The following is an 11,342-nucleotide window of genomic DNA, read 5'->3' as shown; positions in this document are numbered from 1 at the left end:
TCTGTATGAATTCTGATGAACTCAGAATATTTTCTCTGCCATCAAGTCTTGCATACCTTTCTCTCTGTAGCTCTGTTATATACTTCTAGTAAATGTATTCCAAGCCCCAATATATTAATGAGGTTCCCTCTGTAAATCTGCTTAAACTAAGAGGTGGGAACATTTTCTAGTTTCTGAAGAATGCCTTCTAAAGGTATTTCTATTTTTAGAAAAAGACATAAAAAATTACTAATGCATATATTAACAACCTGTGTTGATTGGAAATGCCCAAAGGTGTTTGTGTAACTGAGCTTTCATGAGATCAATCTTTTTTCCTTTTATGTCTTAAATTTCATCTTCATTGCAAATTGTCTGACCCTTGTGGAAGATTGCTGTTGGGCACACATATGAAGAGGTTAATTACTATCTCATCTACACATTTCTCTATTTTACAGCATCCAGGCTTTTTTTCTTTTACTCATTGGGGATGTGTTAGATTTTGCCCTTCAGTTGCTGAGAATAATTCTAGTCCTCTATATACTTAAAATAGACCTTCCACACAACATAATCACATTTTTACTTTTGCCATGCCCTAGATCAACCTTTTAACATGAAACATTAAGCACTATGTGTTTACTAATAGCTAGAGTATGCATCCTGTCTAGTGAGACGATCAAGTAGGTACCTGGGCAAAATGAAACATAAAAATGCAGTATCAGGAAGGGGTATTGGGCACATTAGACAGGAAGGAGTGTGGGAAAGGAGGCGACCGACGTCTGCATGGCTCAAAATTTATAACACAGAACTTTGAAAGGCAGCAAAGGGAGGAAGGGCATTTTGCAAGCAGGGCATAGCATATGTAAAGTCGTGGAAGCACAGGACATGTAGGGGTACAGCTGGGAAATTACAAATATTTAAGAATCTCAGGGCTCATGTAGGGAAGTTAGAGTGTCAAATTTGAGAGCAAGGATGAAAACATGAGATGTGTCATAAAATTTCCAGATCTTATCTATCCATAACCACGGAGCAGAACCCCCCCCCAAAAAGAATTCTAATATCTATAGATATATATTTTTTTGCTGTAATAGAAAGAACATACGGTCTGGAATCGAATGTCCTGTATTCCCACCTGCCCACTAAGTTACTGTGGGCAGGCTGTCCTCTATTGAGCCTTAATTCTTTCAGCTGAATGTTGAGGACAATGAAGTATTAATCTCTTAAGGCTTTTTGAGAATTGTACATGTGACGGAAGAACTTTGAAGTTTGAAAAATACCATTCAAATGAATGTTCTTCTTTCGTATAGTCATTCATCTATTTCTGAGAATTTGAAGGTTTACCATGTATCAGGCACTGGGCTACCCACGGGCAATTTATCAGTAAGCAAGACATACAGGTAAGGCCCCTACAAAGACTACAGAGATTAAGTATTTCAGGTAGAAGAATCAGAAAATATAAAGATCTAAAAACAGAAATGGCACTGGTATAACACACACACTCACATGTGCATACACACCTGTGTGTACACACACACACAGACCCTTACAGAAGAGGAGAGGGACTGTAGTGCCCCTTTGACTGTTGAGTCCCTGTGGGAAGGACTGGGGAAGTGACAGTTTTACATCCAGGACACCCAATTCTCATAATTGTAGCCACAGGGCATGTGGGCCATGAGGGCAGCGGCGTATGTGCCCTGACTTTAGCCTTTGACACCCTCTCACCAAGAAAGAAGAAAAATCTTTCTGTGTTGCTAGGATACCTCAGCAATCTAGATTCTGCAAGGGCTTGGGCTTTTGACTCTTGCCCTTTCATGTCTGTTTTCATCTGTCAAGGTTCTCAGATGAGAGGAGAGTGTCAGGAAGCCATGCACTGGCATCTTGCTTTGGGAGATACTGACTTCTCTTATTGCTCCTCCCACATGCACATTCTCCCTTCCTTGCCTCTAATTGGTCACAGAAGTTCTTCAAACTGTCAAATTGGGACAAGAATGGCAAATGCATGCTAACCCATGTGCCAGCTCTGATCTTTTGGTGGAAGATGCCTAGAATACCAAGTGGAGAAACATTCCAAGCGAAGGTGAGGAGCTCAGCAGAGAGTGGGAGGGCAAACTGGTCAATAGCTTTCTTGGACTGGGTGAATAACATGAATGGTAGACTTGGATTACACTTTACTGAAGGAAATCTTGTTGCTCTTGTCTTTAACATATTTCATTTTCAACATATTTTGTTAGGTGCCAGATAAAAGAAAATTTATCATAGTTGCCTTAAACAATGAATATTACTGCCAAGAGCGTAGCCCAAAAGACTATAGATATCATCACCTATGGCAGTTGTTTCCCTTAATAACTCTACATAGACTACCACCGATATTCTCAGCTTCTTACACATTATGCAAATGATTTAACATTTCCCAGCATGTTCCTTTATCTGTATCATGGAAGTAATAGGAAAGCTTACCTCCTACATTTGTGCAAATTCAATGAAAAAAATTCTTTAATGTACTTGCACTAAACCTAACACATAAAACATGGTTAATAATTCCTTAATAAAAGTTAAGTGATGGTGATGATGACAATCATGTGTCTGATGCTTCTGAAAAGAATTCTTCACAAATTTAACTCCACAGAGGAGGATCTAGCTAATTCCCAAGTCCAATCTCACACAATGGGGTAACTGCGTATCCCAGTCGTAGTTACTTACTCTAAAGACTGACTGAACAGCTCCCACCCAGCCATCATTAGAAGAAATTAACAAGAAAGACGCACATCACTTCTATCACAATCATATTTAATGCTATATAGCACTGATGTGAAACTAGTGTTCTCAGATCTTTATTTCTGTTAATTAATTCAATCCTCCAACCACCTTATGAGGTAGGTGATGGTATGCTCATTTTACATATGATGAATTGAGACATACAGGGCTTAAATAATTTGCCCAACTGCAAACAGCAAGTAAGAGCCACAATTCAAACCTTGGGACTCAGTTTCCAAAGGGTAACCTTTTACAAACCAAGCTTTACTGCTTTTTTTTTTTTTTTATAAACGATCATTGTAAACATCACAAACTGTAATATGTGTTTTATTATCCTAATTTAACAGATGGAAGAGACGTGCTTCAAAATAATGAACTACTTGTCCAAGGTTGCACAAATAGTAAGTGGCAGGAATGGATTCTAAGTTTCCCTGATGTTAATGGCTACGTTCATCCACCCGTCCCTAATTAGAAGGTGACACTCATTGTCCAACACTGTGATCATTCAAGAGTGGAAATCCACAATATATAGCACTCCCGTACTCTCGTCTGAAAGGCACAGCATTTTTGCAGCGATCCCCAACCATTTTGGCACCAAGGACCAGTTTCATGGAAGACAATTTTGCATGGAGCCATGGGTCAGGGGAACATACAGTACTGATAGACCCGAGTTGGGGACCACAGTCCTATAGGAAAACATATCAAGCCAATGGCTGGTCAAAGTCCATGTTTCATAAAGTGCATGGTGAAGTGAAGCTGTAGATACAGTTACAAACTACCTTAAGGATATATTTAATCAAGCCAAAGCCTTAAGATGTAGTCCAGCTGGTGGGGCCAGCCATCAGATAAGAATAGGAAACAAAACATTAAAGATACCCACTTAATTCTTCAAAGACATCTCTTTTTAAATGACCATGATATAATCTAGGGCTTAAAAGTAATTTTAGATGGGACAATTTCATCAACAGTAGCATAAAGTTTCCTGGGAATGCTTAAGAAAGGACTAAAGAGACTAAAATAAAAAAAATAATTATAAGTAAAATGGTTTTAAAGTTAGGCATTAACTGCAGTTAACTACAGAATAATTGTTTCAGAATTACAGAGGGAGTCTGTGCCAGCTGAAAAATTTAGACTATAAGGTCACAAGGTTGTAGTCCGCTCTCATATTCTTTCTCTTCTCTGACTTCTTTTTTGTTTTCACCTTTGTCTTTTCAAAGAGGGATTTTAAAAAAAACTCATTAGCACCTAGAGTAGAAGGCTGGAGCCTGGCAGAACTTTGTTTAAATCTTGGCTTTTCCACAAAATAGTGTGACCTTGAACTAGTGGGTTAACCTTTTCATTCCCTTCATCCTCAAATGAGGATGAGGGGGAAAAAAAAAAAAAACACAACTACTGTTCAAAGTTATGAATGTTAAATGAGATAATGCTTTATCAAAATATCTGACATATAATGTGTTCATTGGTAAATGAATGAATGACTGCATGTTATTTCCCTTGCATTTTTCATTTCCATGTTCTTTGCAGGTAGAAGCTAGGAAAAAGATTAGCAAAATGATGAAGGAAAGAAAAATAGTATAACACTTAGGAATGCTAATCCTTTTGCTTCATTGTTCTTGGGGATTGCTGTCTTAATTTCCAAGCTATGGAAATTTAAATAACATTGTTATTATTTGTTTTAAAAAATGACATTATGTATGAATGTGGGCTTTTCATATCCAGATACTTAATTCAGACAGGAAGCATCTGACCCAAATCTTTTGCATGTAATTGGTGGGTTGAATAAAATGCCTTCCTATGTGTAATTTTTCTTTAACAGCAGGTAGCTGGGTTTTGGATTCTGTCCCATGTCTAGTTTTCACTTCTAGGCTGAAATTTTGTGAGCACTACAACTACCTTCCATCAGGTAAAATTATAGTTATTATGTAGCATTAGAAAAAAAAAAAACCTAAGTATTTTCAGCTAAAAATTTACATCAATTGCTAATGGCTCTTATATCCTTAAAAAATAGAGATATACCACTTTCCATTTTAGGATTTTTTATTTCTAGTATGTAAAGCCAAATTCCAGATTCATTTGAAGAGCTTTAGCCTCAAAAGGACCTGGCTTTTATTAATGAGGAGGAACAAATTCTGATTAGTTTTGATTAAATTAGAAATATTATATTGCTTTCCTGAGACATGTTAGAAGGATGCCTTTTATAGGTAGTGAGACACTTAACTCTGCCCTTAACCAGCTGCTTCTCATTACTGATTCTGATGGAATTTAGCTGTCGCTGGAAACTAACAGGGCTAGCTGAAATTAAATAAGTTTTCTTAAGGGAAAAAAAAGAAGTCTCTGTGTGTGTGTGTGTGTGTGTGTGTGTGTGCATATATATATATATATATATATACGTATATATGTGTGTGTGTGTATTCCTAAGGATGGCATTTTCACAGTTCTTCCTTTAGTATATGATACTTCTTGGCAGTAATTATTACTCTAAAAGTATTCACACACTATTTTACTAAGAAGTATTAAAGTAAGGTTAAAACTCTCATAAAAAGTGAAAATTTAGAGGCCATTCTGCCCATTGTCTCAATTGCAGCTTGAATTGCCCCAGAATACCTATAGAGGTTGATATTAGAACTTCTTCCCAATATGACACTGCTCCCTTTTAAAACTACCAACTGAGCAAAAGCAGCGACCACTATAACTGTCCCATGAGGTCTTACTTTTGTCCTATATGGCTACTACACATAACAATCTAAAACTCTTTCAAAGATGTTCCACGCCTGCTTAATTACAAAGGAATGTCAAACCTATGGGAGGTGCCAATGGGGAATCCATCAGTGGAGAAAGTCTATTTTGCTTCCAGCTATGCATGAGCACTCATGGTCCCTAAGATGGTGCACAGAATAAATCATCTTTAAGTGCATCCATACTGCTTAAGGGGAATGTTTAAGAGGACCATTCTTCTCAGTCCCCTCTCCTGTATCCCTCTCACTTTGTTTCTCTCCACTTTTCTGCCATTAATTCAGCACCAGGCTGCTCCTTTCTCCAGAGGATTCTCAAGGTTCTCAGCTCCATCATGGAAGACAGAGCAGAAGGATCAGTTACTCCAGATTCATTGGAAGTGATTCTTCATAAGACACAAACCTTTCTTCTTCTGACATTGGTAAACTCTACCTTCAGATTATAATAATAAAAGATTAATTATGTTGCAATATTTCTGAATCTTATTCTATGTACACACCCCAAGAACTGTGGTATTTTAATCATGTTTTATTGGATTTTGTATGTGCCTATTTGGCAACCGTTCATTACAGGGCCAATTGTATCAACTTATTTTCTGTATCCCTGGATCTCTGGCATTTGTGGCCTCTCTGACTGGGGAAAGACTGTCCCCCTACCCTCTCAGGCCAGCCAATTCTTAGAAATAGCAGAGTTCTCTGCAGGAACATGCATTTATTATCGCATATATTAACCAACCAATCCTTAGTCTATACTCCCCCAACCACCCTCTTTCTTTAACTTGAACACACAAAACCAGTATTTTTCCTGCCCTAAATCAACCCAGGGCCAGGTACCACAGAACTGGAGACTATTCCTATAGCCCAGAGACTGCTGACATTATTCAAGCTGGCCAATCCTAAGCTATTTTACTCTGTTCTGCTTGTCTTTATTTCAGAAACCCCAATACAGCCTCTGGCCTAAGCTTTCCCCTCACTCTTACTTCTTCCCCCAAACCAGATGCTTGCCCTGAGGCTCTGTATAGCAATGGTATCCTCCCTCTTCAGGGAAATACAAGCAACAAAGATCTTTTTCCAATGGCATTAGCCTTTCCATGTCATCCATCAGTCACTTTGATGGAGTAAGACCCAGGCACAGAACACATGGACAGGAAAAAAAAAAAAACGATGGAGGTTAGGGATAGAGAAAATCTAGTCCTGGTACCCTTATGCAACTGACAGGACATCAGATTACATACCTCTAGTCCCACAAAGGCCACTTTAAGACACTTCAAGTTCCAGTCTTATGGATTTAAGAAAGTCCATTGCTTATACATTTTTTTTCCTCAAAGAAATTCCAGAATGAGATTATCATACTTATAATTGATATCATGATCCTGTGGTCACTATTTCTCCTCAGTTAGCTGAATCATCCTGTAAAATGTCATAACTTATTCTTGATAGACCATCTTTCTTCAGGCCATGTATGTCCCTAACCCCTTCCCCTCAATAAAAAAATATAATATACATCATATAAATATGTAATTTTCTAATACAAATACTCTTTTCCCTAAATTATATATTGACCTGAAATGTGTTCTCTGATATTCTGTTTTACATACTTGGAAAGAACCTTGAGTTGTTTTTCAGAATGTTTGGTGATTGAAAAAAAAAAAAAAAAAGTCTTGCTCCTAGAAGATAAGGATCTAGAAGGACCTTCATTCACCTTTCCTAACTGAACACATCAAACCCAGGGCTGCACAGGTTCCTGGTGGCTACACTTCCATCTTGTACTAATTACTGTGCCCAGATGGATGGTTCAGCAGTGAAGGTGGGAGAGGGCTGGCCTGTAGGGGGTTTTAAATGCTCTGTTATGGGGTATAGACTTTTGTCTTCAGAGGGTAGCTGTTGGAAGGAACAGTGTCCAAAAGCATTAAGAGATTATGCCATGAGAAAAGGCTCATTTAAGAATTAGTTCTTCTGATAAAATGTTGCTGAGGCATGGGGAAAGAGATTTCTGACTTGAGGCTTGTTAACAAGAATCTTCTGTAGAGACACAGAAGATCACGGCCCCCAAATAATGAATATTGTAGCAGGGAAGTGGCATGACAGGTTCCTTCTTGTTCCAATTGAGCCTGCTTCTGCAAGAACAAAAGGTCAGTTGTGCTGAAGATATTGAGAAAAGAATAGTTTGGACATGCCTTTCAGTGCACCAGAGTTCGATGGCTGCTGTGGAATTGATTTCTTACACCAAGGCCAGATGGTTGTAGGGGAAAAAAAAAAAAAAAAAAAAAAAACAGTCAGAACATGCTACTCTATTCTCCAAGAAATATTTAAAATAAAATCACCCTCAAAGACATGTGAGTCTGCAGAGGGCCACAGAGGTAGACTTTTATTTAAGAATAAAATTGGCTCCATGAAATGCTGATCAACCTATAATTGATAACTCAGTGTACCAAACACAGCTTTTTAATAAAAAATAACTATTTAAATCAAGCATGTTTGAATATAATAAAATGAATCACTTTTAATACCTAACTCATTTTTGGCATTCTAAAGAGATTTTTTTTTCCCCTCCACTTTGAGTATTATGTATGGTATGTATATAAGTGTATATAGCTTGAACTATCATTGCTTCTTTAGAAAATTTTTAAAAACCCAAACAAATAAACAGACAAAAAAGAAAACATAGTTTCATCACCCTCTGCATCCCAAAGCAGACACTGTAAATAATTTTTCCACACAGAGCTCCTGTGTTTGTGTTTTTTTTTTTTTCTTCTTCTTTTTTGTCTCTTATGTCAATCCATATAGATTGTCTTCTTTTTCCTCTTTCATGTTGGTGAGGGAAAATAGAGTTTTGATGTAGATACTACTTCAAATAGGTCTTATTTTTCTCTTGTTTATAGAGCTCTAGGAAACTAATTTCCCTATTTTCATGACCTAAATTTTAACATAATTCTTACATTAATAGAAGTTATGATGTGTGTCATATGTATGTGTGTATAGCAGGTCCTAGAATAACGGTGTGTTATTCAAAGTTGTTTTGTTATAAAGTTGATGAGGGAAAAAAAAATCCATTCCCAGCTGGGGCCACTGTCTGTCGAGTTTGCACATTTTTCTTATGTCTTTGTGGGTTTCTTTCAGGTACTTAGCTTCCTCCCATATTCCCAAGCTGTGCACATGAGGTTCACGGATACGTCTATGTGGTCCCAGTGTGAGTGAGTGTGGTTGTGTCTGAGTGCGCCCTGCGATGGGATGGTGTCCTGCCAGGGTCGGTTCCTGCCTTGTACCCGAGCTGCAGGGTTGGGCTCCAGCCACCACATTGAACTGGAATAAGAGGGTAAATAGTTATCGTACTTGTTTTTATTAATCTTTCTTAAACATATGCATATATATATATAACACATTTATTTCAATGTTTAATATTAAAAGTGTTTTGTGCCTTTATTTAGAAATTTGGTGATGTATTTATGACTGGAAATATGTTGTAGGAACTTAACTCTTTTTTATATCCATTAGCCTATAGTAAAATTGGGTTCTTTAAATTTTGTTTTGGTTAAAGTCACAGTTTCCAATAACCAATACATGAAGTTAAGGGAGGACTTACTGTATTTATGTGTGTGCACGCATATGCAGTATTTTAGGTCTCCACTGCATCATTAAAAATTGGTGAGTCCTAAATTCTCATTTTACAGCAGAAAAAAATAAAGAGGCCTAAGTATGTTAAATCATTTGTTTACATTAATATTTCCATTAGAGTAAGTGGAAAAACAAGCACCACACGTACTAACTGTTAAATTAGCACTAAGTGATCAACCCTTATGTGCGCATATGGAAGTAACATTCATCTGGTGTCATGCAGGTGGGAGGGGGGAGGAGGGGATGGGTAAATTCACACCTAACGGGTCCCGTGCACACTATCTGGGGGGTGGGCATGGTTGTAGCTCTGACTGGGGCAGTGCAAAGGCAATATATGTAACCAAAGTGTTTGTACCCCCATTCTAAAATGAAATAAAAATAAAATAATACATAAAATGTTAAAAAAAAAAAAAAAAGAGGTCCAAAGGTGATCCACACGCTTTAGTAATCATTTTGATGAGCCAATATGTCATTAGGGGCAGAAGATCTCAGGTCGTATTTGTGTAAATTCATGCAGGACCACTCTCTTTTACAAAAATATTTTTAAGAATTCTGCTTGACACACATAGTAAATAGCAAATACTTGTTAAATCATGAGAAGAATTGTCTTTCCTTCAAAGTAATATAGATCTTCAAAATGTTCATAAAATTATTTCTCAATTCTAGTTTCAGTTGTAGACTATTTTGAGTTTGTTTTCAGTAGCTGCTTCATATTTGTCCTTAAACTTCAATGAGTGGAGCTATGACATATTAATGATTTGTAGGTATTTCTTTGGACCTGACAACTATGTAGATTCTGTATTAACTGAAAAGCAGATAAACTACTTCCATCAATAGATGAAGAAATCTATACATAAAGATTTAATCTACAGATATCCTTTGATTTGTTTCTTGAATTGGTAAAAAATGAATGAGAAAATATTGTAATCTTTTCTTGAACTTGAGAGTTAAAAAATGCCTTATCATGTCTTTAAATGTAATCTCTGCCTTGATTCAGGAAACTTAAGTACAGTAGTATTCTTCCTTGAAATAAACTTTATCAAAAAGAAATATGAAAATGAACTTCCTTTCTCTGCCTATGTTTGACACTCTATATGCAGGTTGAAAGAAATAACAAAATCCTGCCACATCATTTTTGTCAACTATTATTCCATTATGAGCTGAGGAATTCAGATTCTGTTTGTATAAATTTATCCATAATTTTTTTTTCAAAATCTAAGTAAATTAGATATATCCTACAAAAATATTTTATAATATATATCAAAATTTTTAAAAATGTTTATGCTTTTTTACTTACTAATGCTGCAATTAAGAAATTATATCAAACATGAACAATTTTAAAATAAGGACATTTCCTATAGCCATAATTAGAATTGTTAAAACATGAATCAACCTAAACTCCAACAAGAAACTATGATGCAACCATGTGGTCTCTTTTGATATAGCCAGTGCAATATCTACATTAGAGAGTAATTTTCTAAAGATAAAAGCCTATGTAATAATTTTCAGTGAGCAAAGCAAAATCAATCAATATAATTTATGTAGTAAATGAATTTTAACATGGAGTGCTTGATTATTTGTTAGTATCACCAATAATTTGTTCAGTGTCTTCGTGCAGAAAAGATCACTTAGCATTGGGAAAAGAGAAATCTACTTGTAGTTTGGAAGCAAGAAATAAACTATTATTCCATCAAGAGAGATTTAAAATGGTTTACTGCTCTTACAGTGGAGAAAGTGTAGCTGTTATAGTTACCTATTATGATAATCAACATAGCCTTGGGTTAGAGACAGATCCTAAATGTCAAAGTATCTAGCTATACCTACACCATGTAACTCAAAGCGAGTGTTTTATAGCCATGGATTAAAGCAATGTTTCGGCACAGATTAGGTCTTCTTGGATAAAATTAAGTGGCCTCTGGATATGAGAACAACATCATTTTATGTAAATCAGTACAGGCAGTCTTCATTTTGCATGGTAGTACAGAACCATATATATTAATACATGCATGCAAGTAGAAACTGCAAAGTGATCTTAAACATCATTTGAGAAAGTTGTGATTGTTCTGTGATCTTAAAAAAATTGTCAAAATGTTAAAAACTTTTATTGTCAATCACAGATTTATGGGGGCAATGAAAATAAAGTAGTAAAGTTGAGGTTTATTTTGTGTACTATAATTAAAACACTAGGGATTTATGCATTAAAATATTTTATTTCTTGGTAACAAAATAAAACTTATCAGGCATAGTTTAAACAGTGTTTGTTTT

The sequence above is a fragment of the Eulemur rufifrons genome, chromosome 23 (genome assembly GCF_041146395.1).
Source record: "Eulemur rufifrons isolate Redbay chromosome 23, OSU_ERuf_1, whole genome shotgun sequence".
NCBI classification, from domain to species: Eukaryota; Metazoa; Chordata; class Mammalia; order Primates; family Lemuridae; genus Eulemur; species Eulemur rufifrons.
Note: the sequence above shows the minus strand (reverse complement) of the source record.